Here is a 13,734-nt window from a genome sequence, read left to right on the forward strand (position 1 = left end):
CCCAAACATTATTTTTTTTGGGGCAGCTAGTTTTTGTCTAAATCCAGAATCCAGTGGGGAATTACCCGAGACCAGTAGCAAAAATAATGTTGATTTGCTGTACAACTTAAAAAAAAACGTTGCCAAGTCGGATTGTCTGGAAATACTATTAAGAATATTTATCTCTCCGAATCATATCGCAATAGTTAAATTTTGTATGCGTGCAGCTTTTCTTTCTTTTTTTTGTTGCAATGCAGTTTCAGTTTTTGTTGTATGAGGCTTGTTCTTTTTGTAAAATCTACATGACTCTATTGACGGGCTGGAGGATCCAATCGTAAAATGCCTTTAGAAATTTCAATGATATATAGGGAATTCAGATACCTTGGTCCAAATGATTACTTTGCCTTACAATTTAACATTAGTTTCATGGCCTGTTAAACATAGTGGGAACTGCTCATTTTAAAATATACAATGTACGTACCAAACCCGAAATAGGGATTTCTGTCTTCAAAAGTCTTACTGAAATCTCACTGATCTTGTAAGTGAACAAATTAATGCTTAAAAATAAATAGATTATAACATATTTCTTAAAAGCCACTTTTTGGATTTGCATCAGAATTTTTTTAAAATTCTGGAGCAGTTGATAATGAAAATGGTAAACATTTTTATTAGGAACTTTCTGATACGGAAAAACGATAAACGAAATTATGGCCAATGAACTGCCAGTACGCCTGTTGGCTATTGATGGATATTGCTAATGGATATAAACAAAAACAAAATATAGTTAAAAAGCATCGGCAGTTCTATATATATATATATATATATATATATATATATATATATATATATATATATATATATATATATATATATATAAATAATATAATTTTTTTCTAATGTTTAATTCTATTTTAATATCACTTAACTTATAGATAATATAAAAAAATGACTTGAAATAAATTGAGCAAAACCATTTCGTGAGTAAGTATAGATAATATAAACATTAATAATAGCATGAATATGTGCATTTTCAGCTGTAAAATATTTAATCTTCCAACAAAAACAAACTTTGTTTTCTGTATAGATTATTATTATTATTAACATGACTAATTAATATTTTCACTAACTATCATTCTTTGCTTTTTAAGGAGATCGTTTTTTATAAATACAATGTGTTACTCACTTTAATAAATATTATCATTGTTTATAATAACTTCATTTATAAATAAATAAATTCTATAAAAGGTTTCAACTTTAAAAAGTTGAAAATTTAGAAATATGCATAGACATCAAACAAATGTTTAAATGGAGCAGTTTTCAGAACCTATAAAATATTAAAATCATTTTAATGTTTATTCAATTGTCTTTACAAAAATAAAACATTGACGTATTTTTTGTAGTTCGCGAGACATCTAATGAAAAATGTAATCAAGTCCAAATCATTATTCCGTTAGAAATTTAGTTGAGCAATAAGGCTAGTGGTAACATTTATTGTGATAAAGAGTCAGATGATGCTGATCAAGCACTAGTTCATTTATATGTAATTTTTTAATCAAATTTTCAATAACTTCCAATCGACATATTGACTTGAACTATAGCATACCTTCTTGCTATTGACTATTAAAGTTGTAAATGACGTAAATTGATTTAACTGTAATATGAAAAAAAATGTTATAGGCTTTTAAAGCAAACTTTACATTTATTACATACTAAAATACACAAGATTCATAATTCCACCATAATATGGAGTTACTTATTTCAAAATGATATTTATAAAGAAAATGAAAACGAAAAAAAATATAATTGGATCGGTCCTTTGGAGAAACAACTCATATCCAAAAAAGTGCACTTTCGGTAAATAAAAAACCCAGTTAATCCCTCCTTCAATGTAATATATTTTATTGGTATCTTATATGTGTCTACATGGGTTTTAAAGAGGCGATTCCCTCAAAATAAAATTTTATTATTATTTCGTTATCTGAAAAAATTGGAAACGTTGTTGGAGATGTGTTGTTTCTCAAATGACTGACTAAAAGATATGTCCTGAAAAGTGAAACAATTCAAATTATTGATAACAAATAGAATTTTATTTTTCAAATAATATATTCACATTTTCCAAGCAGTGTTATTTGGAACAGTCTATGTCATCAATATTGATAGTTGGGCATTAATAAATTTTTAAGTAAAATTCACCAACAACGCCTGCAGATATATAGGCTTCAACTTTCTTGAGGTCATTGATTTTGATAATATAGATAAGTAAACATTTTGGGGGTAGGCACTGATTTTTAGAAACTCTGGAACACCAGTTACCAGTTTTCTTAAGGCAAAAGTTTGTTCATTGAGTCCACCAATAAAGTTCTTTACTTCAACTTGGCCTACATATTTAAGAGTAATGAAACTTCATCAAATGTTAAATTTTGAATGTGTATATAGTCTTAACCAACAATTTAGTATATCTAACACCGGCACCAACAAACAATGAAGCATTCGTCTTATACGTGGATGAACTGAATAGGGTTTGTCTCATCGTTCGTCTTGCCGACCACACATCAGTTTTATATACTGTTTAAACATGTAAAGTGTATTATTATCAAAAATGATATCGTGTTGAACAAATGAAATAGTTTTGGTTAGGTACTTAGCAGATAATTACAACTTTTAAATCAACACTTCATCACATTTAAAAGTCACCGCGATTTTGTCAATACAGCAAAACATCGTATCGTGTACTAGTTTTTTTTTCTTATTTTTACAGAATTGAATTCGAAGCTTTATTGTCGTTGCACACGACGCAAAATCTTTTTCACGCCTAGATATTTTGAATTTGACCTGATATGGAAAATCAATATGTGGGCTCTCTATCAATACGCTTCACGAACAAGCTAGTCAAGTTGGTGCAAACTTTGGACGCAGGATTGGCATTAATACGTGGAGTTGGCCATAAATGAACATGAAACGTTTCTCAATGATTCAATTATATCAAAGGAATTATCACGATTTCAATTTTTATTAACTGTTATACATTTAATCACATTAATAATGATTTCAGATATCGTATAATACCATGTGCTCAGCTCCAAATTTTACAGTAATTTGAATTTTGACTTTACAAAAATAAGTAGCTCATAGCAGACTACCTCAAAATCATCAATTTGTTATTTTGTGAGATAGCAGAGTAAAACAGCAGCATTATGCAAAAATAATGACCTTCTCTAACCTCAAATCAGAGATATTGGTACATAAAAGTAACTCTTTCACATTAAAAACAGTGATGCTTTTCGATTTTACTAAAAATCTTTCCAAGTTTTGCACAGGAAAAACTGAAAAAATAAATAGTTTTTAGTCCTTATATCAGTAACATTATGAAACATTTTTAGTTTAAAAGCCATTTTTATGAAAAAAGCTACTTGGAATTAATTAAAATGCAAACATGTACCTATTAATGACACATTTCTGATTTTTCTTTTTGTAAATTTAGAATGTATGAACGACGACCAAGGGGAACTTATATACTAAAATTTAAAGATAGAAAAATTAGCAATTTTAGATTTTTTATATTAAAACCAGTATATTCCATCCAATTGAATAAATAAATATTCCTCAAACCAGACAAGGCAGATTTTTTCTAAAAACTAACAATAACAACTTTCATCTGGCGTATAAAGGTCATATAAACCGTGTTAATGTGAACAAAAATGCAATTGAGCGAGATCTAAATCTAGAAAACACCACATGGCTCAAGAACAAAAATCATAATTATCCTGTTTTTTTCTTAATCTCTCATTAGGGCATTTACCTTATTATTTAAATAAATGCAAAACAAAACGAAAACTCTATATAACACGCGTCCATCCATTGAAATCCAAATTAATGATTTCCGGTAATCTTCTACACTTTACAAATTATATAAGCATTATTATTCTTGGAGATAAGATGAGCTCCAAAATACACAGAATAAAGCGTAAGGTTAATGCAGTCCATACACGTGTGATTATTGGAGAACTAGAAATAGCATCGAGCTGTATTACTCCTAAAGATGATACAGAAAGAGATTTTCGTTAAGAATTATCAAATTTAAAACAAGAGCGATCGTAGAATCAGTCATTATATAAGACGCTTTCTTCGTGCTATAAATATTACAGACGATTCGGAATGCAGTTGGTGCATTAAAGAGGAAGAAATTGCAGACCACGTTATTGGTGTGTTGCCCAGTAGTCACACATGCGAATTTCAAACACATAAGTAAGCCTTACAGTTTATCCAATGACGTTAAAAGGTTTTAGCAAAGTACGAGGAACCTATCAGGAGGGCTAGGTACACAAGGTTCCTAACAACAAACTAACTTAACAATTAATTTTCCTCTTCTTTGTTCTGAAAAAGGTTCAGTTAAAAAGAAGATGTTATTGATTTATCTAAAATTTCTTTTGTCTTGTTTTAAAAATTAGTTAATAGTATACTTTGGGGGTGATTATCCATTGTAAAGCCGTCCAAGATCTAAAGAAGGTGATTTGTATTCCTTATTTGGATATATTTAATAATAAAAGATTTGAAACAATGAAATTGTTTAACAATAGAGTTGGAACAAAAAATTACTCATCTTTATCTTTGTCTAATTGGTTTAAGAATTTTGTGACTTTTATCAAAAGTTGTATCACAGGAACAATAAGAATGAAAAGCTAATATTATAGCTTTTTACACATTCATCTGCCCACGTGTTTTTTTCTACACAATTGATTTTTCTGTGTGAGATTAGATGATACAACTGAAACTGGAGTTTTTAATATTGAAGGCGTAATGTGTATCATTTTCATTTTTCTCTATTTCAAAAGTAAGAAATCTCTACTAAGTCATTCAATTCCAAACAATTTAACACAATTTAAAAGGAAAGATATTATATTTTCACAGAATTTTTCTATATTTTGTTACTAAATCTTTGGTTCTTCCGAGTGCTTCGCATTTGGTTCGGTGCACATGGACGATAATTTCTAATAATGTCATTATAGTTTGTTTTTATGAATGGAAGAGTAATGATGAAGCATTCGTAATACATAGGCATATCACTTCTTTTAGTAGACCGTTAAATTATTTTTTCCAGTTATATCTCGAGTATTTTGAATTTGTAAAAATATAATTTATATATCAAGTGTACACCAATATTTTCACCTATAACTTTTTAACAGCTGAAGCTGAAAAAGTGAAATTTTTTCTAAAATAATTTTTTCAAGGTGTCATATTGTTATATAGGTATAAGGGTCTTCACTTTGGCTTGTAAACAACTGTTAGTATTCGTAGATTGTTTTTACTTATGTTGATACATTCAGCCGATTTACTTTGGTTAGGTTTCCCAGAAGAGTCTTTGCCTGTCTCAGCCCATGTAGGTTGTCTGAATAATTGGTTTTGCTCCCATCTACCTTCTTTTCCAGTGCTTTGCCTATTGTTCTGAAGCTGATACTGCATAAGGGCTCGGGAACCCTTCGTTCCGTTATATCTCGGAATCCATTGTAGAAGTTTTGTGTATATTACTCTCATGTAGATAAAAATAAACAACAGTGAGATATGGTGAGTTTATACAAGTTTTTTCATGTTCAAATGCATCTATCAAAGTTAAAGCCCCAACAAGTTTATTATGCCACCGTTAGGCAACCAAATCCAACAGTGTCTCAGTTTTATGTAGAAACGGCTCTTTATTGGATGGAATTAGTTGAAATGGAGTTCGGAAGGACCAGCAACTGATTGAATCTTGACAAAAAAAATTTAGATCATTTCAAAATAATTTTTATAATGTGGTGTTGGTAACCGACTTTCTACCAAAATTTGACCGGAGCTCATCAATATAGAAACTCACTTTTTGTGCCACTTAAGAACTGTTTTCGGTAAAATTATCAAAGAATTAATGGAGAATTTCAATGTTTTATTAATATTTAGTATGTTATTATTCTAGAAAGTAAAAAACTTGAGTTATTAATAGTATTATTTGAGAATAAAGTACTTTTTCTTTTGTTAACAACCTCGCAAGTAAATATTAAATTTGATGTGGATAAACTATGTCTTGATTTTATTTCCATTCACTTAAATGTTACATAACATTGTAATAGTTTGTTACCACTATTCATAACATTTAACAAATAAATTAGAAAATATAACAATAAACAACGAATAATTCTTATCTCAAAAAACAGAACATACCTAAAATGAAATAATAGTGTCGAGTGTGTGGTTTCTGTAACCAACAGTAAATAGCTACATCGTCAATGACGTCTCTAGGCAACCACCAGTGAAAACAAAACAATTCCACTACTTTATCCACTCCGCGAGTATCACAAAACCTGACTCATAGGTACCCATGGAAATCAGTTGTTGAGTTGATTGGTTCGCAGGTAGAACTACGATAGTAGACAGTGCAACGCGAACAACAACGAACTGACACAGTTTTTGTGTGTTTTTTTTTGACAATTTTGGTTTTCGCTTAACCGCCTCCTATAGTGGTAATTATATCCGCGTTTTGTTCATTTTTTGTATTTCTTTTTAATGATTTTGTGAAACTAACACAAGTGAAAGAAGTTGACTGCCTTCAAGTTTTTATGGTTAAATATATATTCTCCTTAACGGGTTTTTAACATGGTAAGTTTTGTATGTATATTTAGATGAATATAATCTTAACTATGTTAATTCATTTTGAGATGTTGCAATGATATCTTTTAAATTTTAAGCTGTTAATAAGATGTCGAGATAAATACGGTAAACAGTTTCTTATCACATCTTTTTTGCTTTTCGAAGTATTCAGATTTTAAATATGATAATATTTAGTTTGTTTTGGAAATTAATATATTTTCAAGAGTCCTAAGTGATTTAAATTTTAATTAATAAGTTAGAATTGTAATAGAAAATATATATATATATATATATATATATATATATATATATATATATATATATATATATATATATATATATATACCAGACCTCTATTTGAAATATGAAAGTTTGTTCAGTCATAATCCAAACATTATCAATCTGTAAACGTAATTGCTTAAAATTAGGATAATTGGAAACAATTTATTCGTAGTCTATGACTCTAAGATCTCTTAGTCATTGTAATGTTAGTATGGTAGCTTTTGTGTAGAGTCAATCTAATGTATTTTGTTTTTCTTTTTTATAATAGCTTTGAATGAATAATAAAAACGATATAGATAATACAACTCATCGTAACGGATATAGCATTTAAAAATATAATAAATATTAATCAATTAAAAAACCTTTGTACATCTGTTGAGTATAGTCCATTCCATGAGCGTTTTTATCTGATGTCTCTGATGCCACGTGAGAGAGAGAGAGAGAGAGCTCTTTAGTTTTGTGCGTCAGCTTTTGGACAATGTCAATACTAGTATATTAAGTGTTTTTCGTCTTTCATTACTTTTACTTTTTATTAAGAATTGTACTATTAAATATTGTTTATCCCAAGAAATTTTAATTAATTTAAGATTAATAGATAATAGGATAATTCACTAAATTTATGTTCTTTTAAATAGGTATTATAAATTTTTGAATTCTCATACATTTTTTTATTATAATACAATTGTACAGGAAAACATTTGTAGTGTGATATTTGGTCTAGATTAGTTATAAACTCTAAGACGAGGAGTAAATATTTAAATGACTTCTATATTTGGTTTTGTAAGTCGTAACAAATGTTGTAAAATCGTTATTATTCAATTAATCCAGAAATACAATAGTGGTGTTTATCGTTGACTGAAAACAACCTTTGAAAACACAATAACAAGACATGATATAATTTAATTTTGCTAACTACATCTTTTATTATCGTAATAACTAAAAATAAGGAACAATGAAGTGTAAATGCCTAATTTATATAAATGTATACTAGTAGATAATTTACTTATGAGGGAAACAGATTATATAATCATAGAGAATTTTTAAATTTCTTCCCACCAATATTATTAGTGTTAGATGTGTTTCAATCATATATACATATAATATATATATATATATATATATATATATATATATATATATATATATATATATATATATATATATATTATATAATACTCCTATATGGGCTCTTATGGAAAAAAACGTCTCTATGTTACGGTGCCGACAGTATTCATTTTCTCTCTCGTTAGAGACACTTTATCTATACTACGCATGTCTTAGAATGCGCAAAACCGAGCTGAAACCTCGGGGGATAAAGAAATTGTTGTCATTCTGTCTTCTTTAGTCGGAACAGCTTCCACTTATAGAAACTGTCCATATAGGAGTATTACATAATATATGGTTTCAATATTATTATGTTATAGACTATAAACTAAATTTCACTCATTTTAATTAACACACAAAAATGACACCTAATATTTCATATTGCGATATAAAGGAAACTATTCAATATACAGAAAGTCCAGAATTGCATTAGCAATTAGTAAGATGGAAACAAAAAAATTAAATCCATGAAATAAGGACAGAGAAAGTTCTTTCGTACTTTTGATATTGCTAGGCCTTGAACCCCAACAAGAGCTTGCTCACTAACTCGCTTACAAGGCACTGTCTTCCCGTAATTCCAGGAAAAAGCACAATAAACCTCAACTTGGTAGTGCATTGCAATTTGTAACTACAGTGTTCCGGGACTTGATGCCAACAACTCGTTTCTGAGTTATATACCTTTAAAGCTTTAAAATTTATTTTTAAGTATATTTTCTAAATTGTATATTCGAACATTATGATTACCAATATAAATGTAGTGCTTTTGACGGAATAAATAATTCCACACTACTATCTGAAGGCCAGGGGCGGATCTTGCCCAATGGTTAACAATCCTCAACTTTTACAGGGGCAACCTGTATAAAACACAATCAAACATTTCTATTTGAACTGCATACTGTCGAACATCACGTTACTTACATAAGAAAAAAATTAAAATATAGAAAGATTTTATTGGTTAGTCTACAATTTATCAAATAAAAACAAAAAAAACTAATAAATGTTCGAAGATTATTCATTTAAAATTTTAATCTCAAACAAGAGGATTTCTGTAATGACTGTGAGGCAATATTAGAAATGTTAAATTTACGAGAAAAATTGAGCATCGAAATGTACAATCTTTACTCAGAAAGAACAATAATGAATGAAATATTCGCCAAAGTATAAGATTGTAGTGAGTTTAATGGAAAACTCACAGGTCAAAAACAGCAGCAGTAAAAAATACTTAAAATAACTTTCCCAATTTATGTAAAGTAATTTAATTCGTGCTTTTTATTCCCGCCACTTTGGTGTTTACAGAAAGGAATTTTTTCATTTCTGTATTAAATTTGGTACTTATTAATTTGTCCTTTACAAGTTAAATAAAATTAAAAAAAGGGACTTTGATATCAAAATGAACGATGAGCGTAAACTTTATGAATTTTTTTTGCGTTATTATAAATACTTACATTACATTTTTTAGTGTTAATAGGTTTTTTATTAAGAGTCCTTTGAAAAAGTTAAAGAACATTAAAAAAATTTTGGGGCTCTAATGTAAATCACAATTTTTTGTTAAGAGATTACTTTAAGTGTCCTTTACAATAGTTAGAGAAAATTTGCAAAACTTTGTAATATTTAAATGATAATTCTTTATTTTTTGGGTCTTCTGATCAGAATAGTGAACTAGTACAAAAACACATGTTTAAAAATTTTTTATCCACTTATAGTATGTTTCAGAAATGTATAGAGCAATAAAATGGGGAATTCCGTCCAGTTCGACTCAATTTCGGTATCGGCCATAGGTGTAGGTTTTGAAATATTGTGTAGGGATTACTTAGGTAGTAGAATATACAGTTACATTTTGCGTTTAACAGGTACCGTTTAACCTTCTATTAGTGCCTCTGCCTAATTCCAACCCTATTTCAGATTCGGCTTAACCTTTATAAGTATATTTGTTTAGTTTAACGCTTCAGTATTTGCTGTTAAGCCGGGAATAGTGTTCACAGTATTATAAGATTAGTAATAAAATGGCGACATTTATACCAACGAAAAGATGTTCCAATAATTCTTCACTATCAGTGGAGAATTACTGTACCAGAAACTGTCGACCGATGTTCCCGAATGACTGGAGTTGGATAAAGTTAAAGAAAAAAAGCAGGCCAAGGGGAACCTCCCAAGAAAAGTCCGGGCAGACCAGTAAAAATCCATGATGAAGACACCAAAAGTGTAATTCGAAGAAAAGTTCACTCTTTTTATTTTAAAAAAGAAATATTCATCCTAGATAAGATTTTAATGGAGCTTGGCCAGGATGACAGTATTCCGTTGATAACTAAGAAACTTTTATGGACCACTGAGAAATATGGATTTTGCCTGGGTAAAGCAAAACCGTAAAGCACGTTTACTGGAAAGCGATGATATTGTTTGCTGGCGACGGAAATACTTAAGAAGTATAAAGCAGTAAAGAACAGAGCAGAAGAAAATCTTTTATCTTAATGAGACGTGGATTAATGAAGGTTATATAGTACCAAAAATGTGGCAATACAAAAATATAACCAGTGCTCGCCAAACTTTCATGGAAGGCCTGTCAACTGGTATTAAGGTGCCTTCAGGTAAAGGAAAAAAAATAATCGTCCACATTGGAAGCGAAGATAAAATATCTTCCGGCTGATTCATTAGTAGTTATGGATAACGCAAGTTAGCATTCTCGACGCATAGAGAAGACTCCAACTTCATCTTGGAGAAAACAAAAAATTATTGACTGGTTAAACATCAAAAGTATTGAATTTGAATATAATTTGATAAAAAAAGAAATATTAGCTATAGCAAATTTACACATACATCGTTTTATGAAATACGTCGTGGAAAATATAGCATAAAAACGTAAATGTGCTGCGCACACCTCTATATCATTACGAACTAAATCCTATAGAACTTATAGGGGGGCAAGTGAAAGGATTTGTAGCAAGACACAACACGACATTCAAAATGAAAGACGTTAAGCTACTGTTTGATCAAGGCATTAAGGAGGTGACACCAGAGAACTGGCGAAAAGCAGTCCAGCATGTCATTAAATTAGAGAAGAAAATGTGGGATCTCGACTACTTGATCGTTTGGACCGTCGACCCGTTATAACGTCAAGAGGAGATGACAGTTCCTCAGAAGACGAAGAATATTTTTTATAATTTAATTTTTGTATAATATAATACAATAAAAAATAAGTGTACCTAATATTATATACATAATGCCTAATTTTTATTCTGTTAAAATAAAACTAACTGCACTTGATAAAAAGAACGAATATTACAATTAAATCAATGCCAAACTATGACAGTGGCTTAAATATTCGTTGGGTTACTTTGTGGTCCCTTTGTATACCTAATGAGATTTTATTACTCTATACATTTCTGAAATAAACTATAATCGTCAATTTTGAGTAGTCAAATTATGTAGCCTATTATAATGCCATTATATGTCTCCTCTATTAACATTTTTTCGCAAACGTTCAGTTTATTTTGTAAAAAAAGATTCGAGGTAGAAATCCATGGATAACTTCACACGGGCTCTCTTTTGTCTTTTCTATATAGTTGTGTGGTTTGTAGTTGTTTTGTACTTAATTATATTTTTTTCAAAAGAGATGATTGTTTATTTGTTTATATCTATATCAGACACGGTCTTCCCCTTTCTCCCTTTCCTTTTTTGGCGTAGGATTTACTCAATATTCCTTTTGTTTTATAATACATTTTTCTTCCTTAATATTTCTTTTTTTAATATGTTTCTTTGCATTTCTATAGTAAACTCACTATTTCAGTAATTATTTTTCTTATTATTGTTTGGTAAATATATAATCTAGTTAAGATTTCTATTAGTAATTTTCAGTACTTCTCTCGTACAGTTTATCACCTGCCTCTCATTTAGATCTATAGATACACTTTCATTTTCACTTTTATCATATAATACACACGTATTATTGAAATGACTAATTGAAAGTGAGAGAATTTAAATTTTAATGATTTTGAATGTTGATAAGTTGAGGACTGAACAAAAACACTATTCATAAGTAAATGTATTCTCAATCGAAAAGCAAAAAAATATTTTTTAGACAGAATAGTTCTAAATACCATATTACCAATATTACCAATGACCTAATAATTTTATAAATACGTAACAGTCAGTTAACCAATTAGTGATGTAATTTTTTTATGGAATAATAAGTACCTATTGTTCATATTATCAGTGATAGTTGATTTATTGCTTTTATGTTTAATCAACTTATCATCTAAGTTCTATCAAATGCCTCTCCATCGTTTGTATTCACATTGATATTCACTTGTTTCTTCTACAGTAATATTTTTATTATTTTCTTTTTATTCATTTGTCATATTCCTACTTTTTACCATGTATCTTTTTTATTACGTTTTGGTTGCTGCATCCTACTTTAATGCATAAAAAATTACTTACATTACATTACAATTTCAATGTAAGATGCTGTATCACCTTGCACATTTATATTTTCAAATAGTTAAATAAACCAAATGTACAAACCTTGAGTATTCTCACATTGAGAAACAAATAATGAAAGGCTGTTCTTCGGAATTTTTATATATCCTTTTTCCATGAATTGGAATGTCACATTTTCCTTTGAGAGCAACCGCTACCTGATTTGTTTTCATTCGTTTTTATTAATATCACACGATTCTTGATCACTTAATTCGTCAGATTAATACGAAATTTTGCACACTTATTTAGAACAGACTACTAAAGAATACTTTTATAGATTCATGCCATTATTCTTACCAGGATCACCACCATATAACGGAATTTTTAGATATGTTTTACACTCACTTCAAACGATCAAATGAATTCAAAATTTTGTACATTTGCCAAGAGTCGATGACAATAGTCTAAATAATTAATTTTAGCCGTTATTTTCTTATTATTTCAGGCCAGGGAAATAAGGCCATTTCTTGTATTCAAATCTTTTATTGTGGTATCCTCTTCTTCATATCAATTTTTATGGCTTTTAACTTATTCCGTCATTCTGGTCCGTTCTATCCTATTGTTGATTTTGTGTCTTACGTCTTGAATATTAATTTTTTTTAATGTTTCCTTCACTTGTTTTTCTCATCTTATTCGTAGAGTCCTCTTGATATCAAATTCTCCACTTTTCTGATTATGTAATTCGACTACCGATTCTACGTGTCGGTACCATTTCAAGTTCAGTTATTTTATGAATTTAACTATGTCTTGGCTTTCCATTATTTTTTATAGATCTTTATTTCCTAGTCTTCTATATTCATTCTCATGTATCTAGTATTCTGCTTAGTATTTTTCTTTCGAATATTTTTAGGTTATCTCCTTTTTTCGTCTTGAAAGACAACAAATCTAATGGATGCTGGAAATTTTTAACATGGTTTTGGCACTTAAGTTTTCGTACATCTATTGTATTTCCATTATGTCTATCCAGATTGTAGTCCTTTATCTCCTCTAAGCTGTTATTTCTTTCATTTTCAATTATTAATTCATCCTATTAATTTTTCTTCTTGTGTTTTTCGTAAAAGGTATTTCTTCTATTTCTAATTGGTTTGCTGCTTTTCTTATTATCTTAAGACTTTTAATTCTTACCATTAGTGCTATATAGTCTTCATATACCACTAACTGCACGTTTTGCTTGGTTGGCCACAAAAGCGAGCTTTGTAATTTATTTTTTTTCACATGTATACTTCTGTTTATCGACATAGCAACAGATTTGTGCAATTTTTTAGCTGTGTAAATTTACTT

The 13,734-nt window shown here is 29.2% G+C and overlaps 1 protein-coding gene across 1 annotated transcript in view; it reads left to right on the forward strand.

The window, feature by feature from the left end:
- The first annotated feature begins 6,183 nt into the window (after positions 1-6,183).
- Positions 6,184-13,734, forward strand: part of LOC130897826 (uncharacterized) — a 67,013-nt gene continuing 59,462 nt past the window's right edge. Inside the window, exon 1 of the mRNA XM_057806747.1 lies at positions 6,184-6,603. The gene's annotated coding sequence lies outside the window, so the exon portion shown is untranslated. The remainder of the gene's footprint in view (positions 6,604-13,734) is intronic.

The sequence above is a fragment of the Diorhabda carinulata genome, chromosome 9 (genome assembly GCF_026250575.1).
Source record: "Diorhabda carinulata isolate Delta chromosome 9, icDioCari1.1, whole genome shotgun sequence".
NCBI lineage: Eukaryota > Metazoa > Arthropoda > Insecta > Coleoptera > Chrysomelidae > Diorhabda > Diorhabda carinulata.